Source organism: Pteropus medius, unplaced genomic scaffold (assembly GCF_902729225.1).
Source record: "Pteropus medius unplaced genomic scaffold, Ma_sr-lr_union100, whole genome shotgun sequence".
NCBI classification, from domain to species: domain Eukaryota; kingdom Metazoa; phylum Chordata; class Mammalia; order Chiroptera; family Pteropodidae; genus Pteropus; species Pteropus medius.
In genome coordinates, this window is record NW_024347791.1 from 32,222,894 (window position 1) to 32,237,132 (window position 14,239).

Genomic DNA, 14,239 nt, shown 5'->3' on the forward strand with positions numbered 1-14,239 from the left:
ACCCTTGGTTGACCTCACAGATTGCAAGGACCTCGTCAGTTTACAATCTCTCATTTTTTTATGCCTACAGCACCCGGTCTCCCTAGGTGGTCTCCCATCCAAGTACTAACCAGTCCCGACCCTGCTTAGCTTCCGAGATCAGACGAGATCAGACTTGTTCTGGGTAGCATGGCCATAGACCAGGAAATACATGCTTTAGTTTTTCTATAATGATTCATTTTTAGGAATAATAACTAGGGGGAAAGAGGACATAGATAATAGCATCTTAAGGTAACTAAATTCCACTTGTTCAAACTAAACTAACTTTTCCTCTTTGCAAGAGAAGCATTCATTGTCTCCCAATACATGTGAGTTCATTTCTAGATAAATCTGAGTTGGGATAGAGTGAGAAGTAAAGTAGCACTACCTTTTGGATTATTGTATTCAATCTGTACTTTAATTGCATATGGGTGAATAATTAAATTTGTTTCCCTTAATTATGTCTTCTTTTCGTGATCTTCCTTCATTCAAGAATTCATTCAAAAATAATTATCAAGCATACATAGCCAGTCAAACATTGTGCTAGTTACTGAGGATACAGTAATGAATGAAATAGACATTAAGGGACAACAATAATAAAAAAATAACCAAATAAATATATAATTTAGGAGGAACGGAAAGAAAGTTATTTATGTATCTTTAAAAAACATACGTAAAATATATCCTAAATAAGAGAAATAGAGTCCTGAGCAGCCACTCAACCTAATTCCATATTCACAAACCATGAAATGTAAGGAAGTTATTCGATATTGTCAGTCTAGTATAAAGAATCTGCCCTTGTAATTTTTAAAAATACATTTTATTTGAAATTTAATGATTCTCTTAAAACTTTATTTATTAATACACAGCTTTCTCAAATAAACAATACACAAAAATGACTGATTCAATGAACTACAATTTTGCAATCTGTTTTCCACACTTGTAAAATCCAAAAAAGCTCTGGAAATTGAAAGTTTCATTCATAAAGCATTTGGCAGCAAAAATTGATATTATCTAAACTAATCTGACCACAAAACCTGACCTAAGCTGATGTGAGTCCACTTATGATTTTTATTTGTCCTACCTAGCATAAATATTCATAAGTTTTTTACAGAAATATTTATATATTTGATTACATGGTGCTGTCCAATAGCCAATGGATAATTTACATAACATATAGTATATGTACCCATTACCTTTCTGAAACTCAAAAATTGCTAAATTTTGAGAAACACCTGTCTCCAAGAGTTTCAAATAAGCAATCGGAGACTGAAATTAATGTTATCTCTTTATTCCACTTGTACTCTACACCTCTTATTTGAGTCAGAAGACTCAAAGTACAGTGTACTAGAATCAGTAAAATTAACTTGCTGTGCATCAGCCTAGGTAAATTAAGCAATTCATAATACTTTTGATATTTTACTGTATTAGACAATAAAGGAAAAATGAGATATTTGATAAAGGGCCAATCTCACCAAACAGGAAACCACCAAAACAGGAAACCACCAAAAACTCGATTAAAAAGGAAATAGAAATAAGGCATGAATGGGCAATTCTTAAAAAAAGATTTATCAATTAGTCTTAAACATACAAAAATATGGTAAACTCCATTCATAATAAGATAGGTGCAAATCAAAGCTCTACTGAAAACCATTTCTCATTTTCTAGTTTGGCAAAAAATTCTAAAATTTGACAGTAAACATGTTAACAAGATTGTGGGGAAATGTTCACTTTCATATATTGTCAGTGGAAATAATGGTACAAATTCTATAGTGGAGAATTCAGCAATACCTAACAAAAGTAACTATGCATGTCATCTTTGAATCAACAATCCCACCTCTAGGCACTTCTCAACTAATGTTAGAGAAAAGACATATGCACAATTTTATTCACTGTGGCATTATTTATAATTGTAGCATATTGAAAGAACCTAATGCCCACACTTGGGAGATTACTTGAATAAAATACGGTATATCTAACCTATAAAAATGAAGAAAATATCAATTTACTAATATTGTGCAATGTCAAGAATGTCATTAATTGAAAAAAAAGTTGCAATAGATTATATGGTGATATTACTTTTTCTTAAAAAGGAAAAGGACAGTATGAAGTTGTGTGTGTCCTTATTTTTACAAAAAGGGACAGGAAAGATAAACCAGAAAGTAATTAAATTGGCATCTACAACATATGGGTGGTGATGGGGTAAAAACAACAGAGAGTAGAATAAGAATCCCCTGAGTAACCTGTTAGTATATAGTTTTGGTTTTCAAACCATGTTAATATTTTATATATTTGAAAAATAAAATTTAATCAGAAAAAGTAGAAGAAAGCTAAAATCGAATACTTAAATAAATACGTGGAATTACTAATGATAGAATTACAAAACTACACACAGAATGAATCCAAGTAATATTTTCACATATTACTCTGGCTATATATCCTCACTGGGATATATTTTAAAGGCACAAATGACTATAAAAACATCAAAAACTTAATTTAGTAGGTTTTCTGTTGGCAGTGGTAATTATAAAACTATTTCGTGCAAAATATAGATTCGAGAAAATGAGTAATACATTGTTATTTAGGTTGATACAGGGTTCTAAAAATGGGAAAAGGAAAATAAAAGTATGGAAAAGATAAAGAAGAAAACTCCACTGGTATTGGATTGGAATTAGAGTTTTCGATATGAATTTAGGAATTAAAACGTTTGCCCAATAAAGCATTCTAGAAACAATGGCATCCTGGGAGCAATAAGAACACCAATCGCCCAGATCTTGGTTTCTAAATGTTATTCTCCACACAAAAAACCTTGACTCCCTGGAAAAATAGGTGATTTTAGGTCTGGGGAGGGTAAGTACAAGGTGAATTAGAGGTATCTTGTTGAGCTACAAAAGGAGAAACTCAAAAGGATATGAGGACTAGTTTGAATAGGAATAAATTGGATATATTCTTTTAATTTCTTTCTTTATTTTTTATGGTGACATTGGTTAATGAAATCCAATAAATTTCAGCTGTACACTTTAATAGTAAGGCATATACATATACATATATGTATATATGTACATGTGTACATATATACATATATATATATGTATATATATATTTACAATGTGTATTCACCACTCCTAGTTAAATTTCTGTCTGTCACCACATATTTGACCTCCTTTACCTCCCCCCTCCCCTCCACCCACTACCTTCTGGTAACCACTAGTCTACAGTCAATGTCCATGAGTCTCTGTTTGTTTCTCCTGTTCATTCATTGCTTTTAGGTTTATAACTCACATGTAAGTGATATCATGTGATTTTCAACTTTTTGTGTCCGGCTTATTTCACTTAGCATAATTATCTTGAGGTCCATCCATGTTGTTGCAAATGGCAGTATTTCATCTCTTCTTATGACTAATATTCCATTGTATATATGTACCACTGCTTCTTTAGCCAAACATCTATCGTAGGACATTTCAGTTACTTCCATGTCCTGGTCATTGTGAATAATGCTGCTATGAACATCGGTGTGTAAATATCTTTTCGGATGTGGGTTTTCGAGTCTTTGGGGTAAATACCCAGTAGAGGGATTGCTGGATCATATGGTAGATCAATTCTTAGTTTTTCTGAGGAACCTCCATACTGTGTTCCATAGTGGCTGTGCCAATTTGCAGTCCCACCAGCAGTATTTCTCCGCATCCTCTCTAACATGTGTTATTACTTGTCCTGTTGATTGTAACTATTCTAACAGGTGTGAGATGGTAGCTCACTGTGGTTTTGATTTGCATTTCCCTAATGTCTAGCGATATTGTGCATCTATTCAAATATTTGTTGGCTATTTGTATATCCTCTAGAGAGAAGTGTCTATTCAGGTCCTCTGCTCATTTTTTTTTATTGGATTTTTTTTTGTTGTTATTATTGAGTCCTATGAGTTCTTTGTATATTTTGGAGTTTAGGCCGTTATCGGAGGTGTTGCTTGCAAATATATTTTTGAATTAAGATGGCTGTCTCTTTACCTTGTTAATAATTTATTTTGCTGTGCAGAAGCTTTTTAGTTTCATTTAGTCTCATTCATTTATTTTTGCTTTTACTTCCTTTGCCTTAGAGGACAAATTCATAAAATCCTCTTTAAGTCCAAAGTCCTTGAGTATAGTTTCTGTTTTCTTCTATGCATTTTATTGTTTTAGATCTTATATTCAGGTCCTTAATCCATTTTGAGTTAATTTCGGTGTGTAGTGATAGACAACAGTCTAGTTTTATTCTTTTGCAGGAGGCTTTCCAGTTTTTCCAGCATCATTTCTTGAAGAAGCATCCTTTCTCCACTGTATGTTTTTGGCTTTTTTGTCGAAATTATTTGCCCATATAAATATGGGTGTACTTCTGGACTCTCAGTTCTGTCCCACTGGTCCGCATGCCTGTTTTTCTGGCAATACCATGCCATATCGATTACTGTCGCTTAGTAGTATAATTTGAAGTTGGCCAGATTGATGCCTCCAGCTTCATTCTTTTTTCTCAGGATGGCTTTGGCAATTTGGGTTGTTTTGTGCTTTCATATTAATTGATGATTTTTGTTCTATTTTTTTTTTTAATGCCGATGGGATTTTAATGGGGATTGCTTTAAATCTGTATAATGCTTTAGGTAATATGGTCATTTTAACAATGTTGATTCTTCCAATCGAAGAACATGGAATATCTTTCCATTTCTTCGTATCTTCTTGGATTTCTTTTAATAGGGCCTAGTATTTTTCATTATATAGGTCCTTCACATGTTTCATTAAATTTATTCCTCAGTATTTTATTCTTTTTGGTACAATTGCAAAAGGAATTTTTTTCAACTTCTTTTTCTGATACTTCATTATTAAAGTATAGGAACGCTATGAATTTTTGAACATTGATGTTGTATCCAGAAACTTTACTGTATTTGCTTATTGTTTCTAGTAGTGTTCTTGTGGAATTTTTAGGTTTTCCTATATAGAGAATCAGGTCATCTGCAAATAGTGACAGTTTGACATCTTTGTTAACTATTTGGATGCCTTTTATATCTTTCTCTTGCCTAATTGCACTCACTAGGACCTCCAATGTTATATTGAATAACAGTGGCAGTAGTGGGCAGCCTTGCCTTGTTCCTGATCTTAGAGGGAAAGATTTTAGTTTTTCTACTGCGCATGCCTTATCTCCATTACCTTTTGCGAATTTGGATCTTTGATTCCTCCCCCTTTAAGTCATTGTTTTCTCAATTTGTCCCTATGTATGCTGAATGTTCATTAATATCTTGCTATAGCAATTCTATTATTATTGTTTAATCTTATAATGCCTTGTTCTTAGTAAGGGTTGCACTTCTCTGCTTCTATTTGCCTGATAGTCACCTTAGTCCTAATTATGCATTTTTTTTGTCATTTTGTTTTTCGTGTGCTGACCCCTTTTAATATCTCCTGTAGTGCTGGCCTTGTAACAGAGAATTCCCTCAATTTTTGTATGTTGGGAAAGGTCTTGATTTCTCCTTCATATCTAAGGGAGAACTTAGCTGGATACGTTATTCTAGGATGGAAGTTCATTTCACTTAATAGTTTGAATATTTGATTCCACTCCTTTTTGGCTTGTAAGGTTTGTGCTGAGAAGTCTAATAATAATCTAATGAGTTTTCCTTTATAGGTTACCATCTTCTTTTCCTCGGCTGTCCTGAGAATTTTGTCTTTATTTTTGTTTTTGATAATTTTAATATAATATGTCATGGAGAAGGCCTTTTTGTGTTGAGATAATTGGGTGTTCTGTTGAATTCTTGCATCCCAAGCTCCAACTCATTCCTTAGATTTGGGAAATTCTCATCAACTATTTGTCTGAAAATGCTTTCTAGTCCCTATTTCTTTTCCTCACCTTCGGTGATGCCCATTATTCTTGTTTTCTCTCCTGATGGTATCAGCTAATTCTTGTATTTCTCTTTCATTATTTTTCATTCTTTGGTTTCTCTCTCCTTTCTTCTGATTTATTTCTAGATTTCTGTCTTTGATATGACAGATCTTTTTCTCCATTTGGTCGACTCTATTTCTCAAGATTGCTATTTCATTTTTCAACTCTTGTAGTGTGTATTTTATCTCCAGAAGATCTATTCTGTTCTTTTTGAGGGTTTCAATCTCCTTGCTACAGAACTCATTCTGCTCATCTTGTTTTTTCAATTCTTGATATTGTTGATATGAATCATTTTGGATCTCATTGAGTTTTTTCAGAAGTACCATCCTGAATTCTCTGTCATTTAAGTCATATATTTCTATGTCTGTAAGCTTATTTTCTGGAGATTTTTCTCTTTCTTTCTGAGATGCTTTGTCTCTTTTGTTGTTCATGATGATTAGTGGACTATTTCTCTGCCTGGGCATTACTGGCGATGTAATCTGCCTTTTTAATTTTTTTTTTTCAGAAGGAAAATTTATTACATAAAGGTCTCTCTTTAGCCTGTTTCAAAGAAGGTGCATTTTTTTGTTTGTTTGTTTCCAGTTTTTGGGGGCTTAACCTCTTGGATTTCTGCTTTATATAAGGTCTTAATAACACCTTTTTTTTTCTCGTAGATATTTTATCACACTTGCTATCCTCAGTCTCAGTCACTGTTAGTGTTAGCAACAGTTTTGGTATTGTTTGCTCAGATTCACTTGGGCTTCCGTGGAGTTCGGTCTCGGAGGATATGTCAGAAAGGACCCTCTGGGCTTGGGAATGGCCCAGCTTTGGTTTTGCAACCATGGTTGGTAAAAATCAACTGCTGTTTCTCTGCCACCCTCGCTTCTCTGCTTTCTTCCCTGATGACTAGGCCCTGCCTCTCGCTGCATAGAGCTCACAACTCTCCCAGGCTGTTCAGTGAACTCGCTGCACTTTCACACCTCCTCCTCCTCCTCCTGGGAGCTCCGGCTGCGGGAGGCAGCTTCTTTGTTTCTCTCAGTCTACAGCTTGAATCCCAGAGTCTGACCTGTGGTAGCTCTTATGCACAGATCTCATGCTCAGACATGCTTGTGTGCAGTTTGGGTGTTTTTTGTTAAGTTTTAGACGTTCTGCATATTGTTGTTTCAAGGCCAAAGATCTGGGGACATCTCTCATTCCACCATGTTTCTCCAAACCCCACAAAGTCTGGTGCATTTTCGAAACAATTTAATCATTAAATATAATAATGATAGCAATGGATTTAAACACACTGAATAGAGTGATGTCAGAAGCATGGAGACATCAGAGATCTACCCAGATATCTCCCCTTAAGTAACAAAGAGCTAAATATCTACAATTTCATAAGTAATATCCAATGTGCACACAGGCATGTCTGAGCTATCTAATCATCAAACTATCCAAAGGTGGGAAAGTGCAAGACTGGGAGTCAGATTAAAAGAGAGGAAAAAGGAGCTGCAATACTTATCCAGTGCACCCTGCAGGAAGAGGGAGTGGAGAGACTTCATGGCTGGTTCTTGGCTCTTTAAATCCCCCAAACAGTGCTGATAGAGTGATCAGCATATTCTATGCAGCATCAGAGCCCAGGGATTCAAGCAGAGACCATGGCAAAGACTGAGTGCTGAGGAGAAACACCTGTATCTTATCAAGTGCCATTGACAAGCCAGAGGCTGAGTCAAGGAGACTGGCCTCCCTACCCACCACTCCTACCCCACCATCATCCCACAGAGTAGGAGATTGAATCAAAAAATAAAACAAAACCATATGCTGCCTTCAATGACACATCTCAGCTACAAAAACAATTATAGACTCAAACTGAAAATGTGAAAAACAATACTCCAAGCAAATAGCATCCAGAGAAAAGTGGATGTAGCTGTACTTATACTCTGACAGAATAGAATTCAGAATAAAAAAGGTAACGAAAGACAATGATGGACACTTAATAATGATAAAGGGAACCATACATCAAGAAGACATAACCTATCAATATTTATACTCCAAATCAGAGAATATCATGATATATAAAGCAACTACTAACAGAACTAAAGGGAGAAACTGACAAAAACACAAACATAGCAAGGGAACTAAATATCGCACTGTCATCTATGGCTAGTTCATCCAAACAAAAAAATCAATAAGGAAATATCCTTAAATGACACATTAGACCAATTGGACGTAGTTGACATTTACAGGGATTTTCATGCCAAAACACAAAATTCTACATTTTTCTCTAGTGTATATAGCACATTCTCAAGGATAGACCATATGTTGGGACATAAAACTAGCCTCAACAAATTTAAGAAAATTGAAATGATACCAAGCATATTCTCTGATCACAGTGCTTTGAAATTAGATATCAACTGTACAAAAAAAGTGGAAAGAACCACAAATACGTGGAAATTAACCAACATGCTACCAAAGAATGACTGAGTCAGAGAAGAAATAAAAAGAGAGATCAAGAAATATATTGAAACAAATGCGAATGAAAGTACAGCATATTAAAAATTTCGGGATGCAGCACAAGTGTTAATAAGAAGAAAGTTCATATCATTACAGGCTTATCAAAAAATAAATAAATAAGAACAATCCCAAATAAACAACATTACACCTATAACATTACATCTATAACAACTAGAAAAAAAGAATAACAAATGAAACCCAAAGTCAGCTGACAAAGGAAATAATCAAAATTAGAGTGGAAATAAATAAAATTGAGAACATAAAGACCATAGAAAAAATTAATGCAACAAAGAGCTGATTCTTTGAGAAGGTTAATGAAATAGACAAACCTTTGGCTAGACTCACTAAAGAAAAAAGAGAAAGGACACAAATAAACAAAATCAGTGATGAGAGAGAAGTTATGACAGATAGCACAGAAATCCAAAGGATCATACAAGAATACTATGAAAAATTATATGACACCATATTTAATAACCTAGAAGAAATGGACAAGTTCTTAGAAAGATAGACTAAATCAAGAAGACCTGGAAAATCTAAACAGACCGATCAGCAGTTTGGAAATTGAAACAATCATCAAAAACCTACCAAAAAGTAAAAGTCCAGGACCAGATGGCTTCACTGTTGAATTCTACCAAACATTTAAAGAAGATTTAATACCTATTCTCCTCTAACTCTTCCAAAAAATTGAAAAGGAGGCAATACTTCCTAACTCATTTTATGAGGCCAATATTACCCTGATATCAAAAGATAACATGAAGAAAACTACAGACCAATATCTCTCACGAACACAGATGAAAAAATTCTATATAAGGTATTATCAAATCAAATACAACAATACATTAAAAAGATTATAACCATTATCAAGTGAGTTTTATCCCAGGGTCACAGGGATTTTTTTAACATAAGCAAATCGATCAATGTGAAACAACGCACAAACAAAATAAAGGATAAAGTTATATGATCATATCAATATATGCAAAATAAGCTTTTGACAAGATACTGCATTCATTTATGATAAAATCTCTCAACAAAGTGGAAATAGACAAACATACCTCAATATAATAAAAGTCATGTTTGCCAAAGCAACAGCTAACATTATACTTAATAGATAAAGGCTAAAAGAATTTTCCCTAAGATCAAGAATAAGACAAGAATGCCCATTTTCACTAGTTCTGGTCAACATTGTATTGGAATTCCTGGCTACAACAATCAAACAGGAAAGAAAAATAAAAGGCATCCAAATTGGAAAGGAAAAAACATAAAACTGTCAGTATTTTCAGATGACTTTGATACTTTATAGTGAGAATCCTAAAGATTCTCACACTGCTGGTGGGAATGCAAATTGATATAACCACTATGGAAAACAGTATAACGGTTCCTCAAAAAACTAAGAGTTGAACTACCATATGATCCAGCAATCCCTCTACTGAATATTAGCCCCCAAAAAACTTGAAAACATTTATCTGCAAAGATATGTGCACCCTGATGTTCATAGCAACATTATTCATGGTGGCCAGGATATGGAAGCAACCAAAGTGTCCTATGATAAATGATTGGATAAAAAAAAAATGTGGCACAAATATACAATGAAATACTACTCAGCTATAAGTAGAAATTAAAGACTGCCATTTGCAACGATAGAGATGGATCTCAAGATAATTACGTTAAGCAAAATAAGTCAGACAGAAAAAGTTGAAAACCACATGATATCATTCATATGTAAGATATAAACCTAAAAGCAACAAATATGACAGACAAACAGAGACTCGGGGACATGGACAGTTGATTAGTGATTATCAGATGTAATGGGGGAGGGGGAGGTAGATAGGAATAAAAGGGATCAAATATATGGTGATGGAAAAAAATATAACCATGGGTGATAAACACAGAATGCAATACATATGAATTACTGTTGAATTGTACACTTGAAACTTATTCTATTTGATTGATCAATGTCACCCCAATAATTTTTAATAGTAATATAAAATAAAAAATAAATTATGGGTCAAAATAATGTAAGCCCTATATCTTCCTTTTGGCAAATAATTATATTCTTTTTTTAAAATGTAATATTTGCTGTCCTTAGTTGTTCATTTATTCATGAATTTATCTATTCATGAATTCACTCATTTAATATTTAAATAAATAAATTCATTTATTCATGAATTTATCTATTCATGAATTCACTTATTTAATATTTAACACATATTTATTGAGTGGTTATTATGTATTGGATATTATGCTATGTGTTAAAGACAGAAGTAGAGGTCATAGTATTTGCCATCAAGCTGATGGTAGAGACTGAATTGTATTGTATAATGTGCTAAGTTCTATAAAGAAGGAGTCAGGGAATGTTTTACAGAAAAGTTGACCTTTGTTCTGGTTCTTAAAAGATAGAAAGGCATGTAACAGGTGAGTAGGGTGAGGAAAGGCATTCTGGGAATAGGAAAATGGATGTGCAAAGCTGCAGTGACCAAAGAGGTTGTGACAATTTCAAAGAATTGTAAATAGTTTGATATGGTTGGAACATATGCCACATGAAAGAAAGTATTTTATAAAAATAAATTGGGGTCTAATTGTGATGTTTCTTTTTGTGTCATTGTAAATGATTTATATATGATGCCTAACTCAACCAGTATTTTTGCAAACTTTCCTATTTGTAAAAATTACCTGGTACTTGGAAACAATACGGATTCCTATACTCTTCTCATGGAAATTATGCCTGAGTAAGTCTGGAGTGAGTCTTTGATAGGTGCTACTTTTAACAGGCTCCCCACACATAAAGTGATTTATAATATGGCAAGTTGGGAAATACCATTTTGTACCAATTTTATCCCATTTTTTTCTGTTTGACATATTGAGCTTCCACAAGTTATCTCACATGAGAAACAAGCAAGAGTCTGCTGACTTATATTTTATTTTTCTTTAGTTCACTTTATTTTATTTATGCAAATCCCTGCTTTAAGCAGCAGAAAGGAAATTCGATATTCAAATTCATGTTTTAGAAATATAATTGGCATTGGCATGAAGGATATAATGAATATAGAGGAACTGAAGCAGAGAACCAAATTAAGAGCCCTCTATTATAGATCAGATAGAACATAATTAGGGCTTCAGTTTAGTTCTCGGCAATGGGAATAAAGATGAGGAACAGATTTAGGCTTATATTTAGAAGGCAGAATGCAGGCAACTAGTTTTGATTGTAAGTGAGGTGTCAGAGTGAAGGAGATTCTTAGATGTGATTCCTAGGTTTTTAGATTTGGTGACTAGTTTTATGGTGAATACATTAACTGAGAAAAGAAAAATGGGGTAAAGTATCAGGTTTTGTATGAAAGTTCAATTTGAGGTGATTCCAGTACACAAAAATAGAATTTTACCATAGATCATCAAAAATAAAATCTGTGACTCATGCTAGAGGGGCTGAAAATACAAATTTATTCATTATTTATTTCTTGGCTAAGGGTTCTTAATCCAGGCTTTAGGAATATATGAAACATTTGAAAATGTATGTAAAATATTCCACAGATAGATAAATAGATGATAGATAAATGATAGATAGATAGATAGATAGATAGATAGATAGATAGATAGATAGATAGATAGATAGATTGATAGAGAGAGAGAGATGTATTGATGCATTTTTCTGGGGAGATGTACTTAGATTTTATCTGATTTTTAAAAAGGTCTATGACTCCCAAACAGGTAGTAACTGATGTAGGTAGCTGTTTAAAGTAAGCTTGCATATAATCAGTGTCTCTGAGTATTGTGTGTATTTGAGTTATTTTGTCATCGCTTAGAGGTGTGAGAGCTCTCTTAGATTTTCCTCAATAATATTATGCCTATTTATATTATTACACAAATGAGAAATTTAGGTATAGAATAATAATCTTTTATAAAAAACTTACATTATTTGTATTACAGCTGCCAGTGGAATTAAACCGGGGATTTCCTCCTATGTGACTTGAAAGAAGAGATGTCCAAGGTGACTTGGAAGAAGATTTGAGAATAAGCCTTATTTGACTGGTTCCTCAAATCACAGCAGAACTCACTGTTCTGACTTTGTAATACTCTGAATTTCAAAAAGAAGTGTATTAGGGTGGACTTACTCATAATTTAGATGAGAGAACAGAAAAACTTTTTTCATTTCATATTTTAACCTATGAATAAAAACATGTCTTTGAAAATAAATGGTTTAATCCTCCTTTATTGAAGTTTCTTTTTTAGAAATTTTAATTTTCTAATATGGTTGTTATCAAGAATGTTATTTGTACCTCATTGTAAGTCATTGCAAGCAATTTTTTCTATGACAAGTTTAAATTTATTTATTTATTTACTTATTTACTTGCTTATTTATTTATTTATTTTATTATGATAACATTGGTTAATGAAATCCAGTAAGTTTCAGGTGTACAATTCAACAGTAAGATGTGCGTGTATGTATATATATAATGTATGTATATGTATATATATACACATCTATACACATGCATACACACACACACACACATATATATATATATATACATTACATTATATTTTCAACACCCATAGTTAGATTTCTTTCTGTCACCACATATTTGACTCCTTTTATTCCATCTACTTCCCCCCCTCCCTCCCTACACTCTGGTAACCATTAGTCTATTGTCCAAGCCCATGTCTCTGTTGGTTTGTCCTGTTCATTTGTTGCTTTTAGGTTTATATCCCACATATGAAAAGATCCTCAACATCACTAGCTATTAAGGAAATGCAAATCAAAACCACAATGAGAAGCTGTTCTCAACAGGACAAGTAATAACAACTGTTGGAGAGAATGCAAGGAAAAAGGTACCTCATACACTGCTGGTGGGACTGCAAATTGGTATAGTCACTATGAAAAACAGTATGAAAGTTCCTCAAAAAACTAAGAATCGATCTACCATATGATCCAGCAATCCCTCTACTGAGTGTTTACCCCAAAGACTTGAAAACTCATATCCAAAAAGATATTTGCACACCGATGTTCACAGCAGCATTATTCACGGTGGCCAGGACATGGAAGCAATTGAAGTGTCCTACAAGAGATGGTTGGATAAAGAAGCGGTGGTACATATATACAATGGAATATTAGTCACAAGAAGAGATGAAATTCTGCCATTTGCAACAACATGGATGGACCTCAAGATAATCATGCTAAGTGAAATAAGTCAGACAGAAAAAGTTGAAAACCATATGATATCACTTATATGTGGGATTTAAAACTTAAATAAATTTAAAGCTTAATGTTTATATTTAAAAATAGAAAAAAATGAATATAATATGATTTTCAGTGTTTTGAAAACTGAAGGGATTTCCAGTTCCTATTAAGATGGAGTAAACATACTGCACTCTAGCTCTCCCTACTGAATCCAACTAAAATTCTTGAACAGATTAAATGAAGCACCTATCTGAGGCACCTGAAAAGTAAATGGTAGCAAGAAGACTAGGGGAAGAAATCAGCACTGGAAGAATGGAAATTTGGCATTGAGTTGCAGATTTTTTTTCACTTTTGTAAGTCCTGACTTGGACTCAAATAGAGCCTATTCTTAGAACTTCTCCAAGTACAGTCAGAGATTTAACAGAAATCCTCTCTTTCTGCTCAATTAAGGGAAGGAGGTTGACTAAGGGACAGAAAGAGTGGCAGATATCCTTTGTATTTTTTCTCTTCCAACCTAGTCTACAAGCAAACCCCATTCCAGGTGCTACAACTCTGTGATAGTGCTGCAGTACCAGGCAAACTGGCAATTAAAACTCTGAGGAAGGAAAATCCTTCTCTATTATGAAATGAACTATGACCCAAAGATTGCAGGATGGGGGAAGGCCTGCTGTTCTCTCTGTC

The 14,239-nt window shown here is 33.6% G+C and overlaps 1 pseudogene; it reads right to left on the reverse strand.

Annotated features, from left to right (window-relative positions):
* Positions 1 to 61: 61 nt before the first annotated feature.
* LOC120615246 (uncharacterized) lies at positions 62 to 180 on the reverse strand (annotated as a pseudogene).
* Between the last annotated feature and the right edge of the window lie 14,059 nt (positions 181 to 14,239).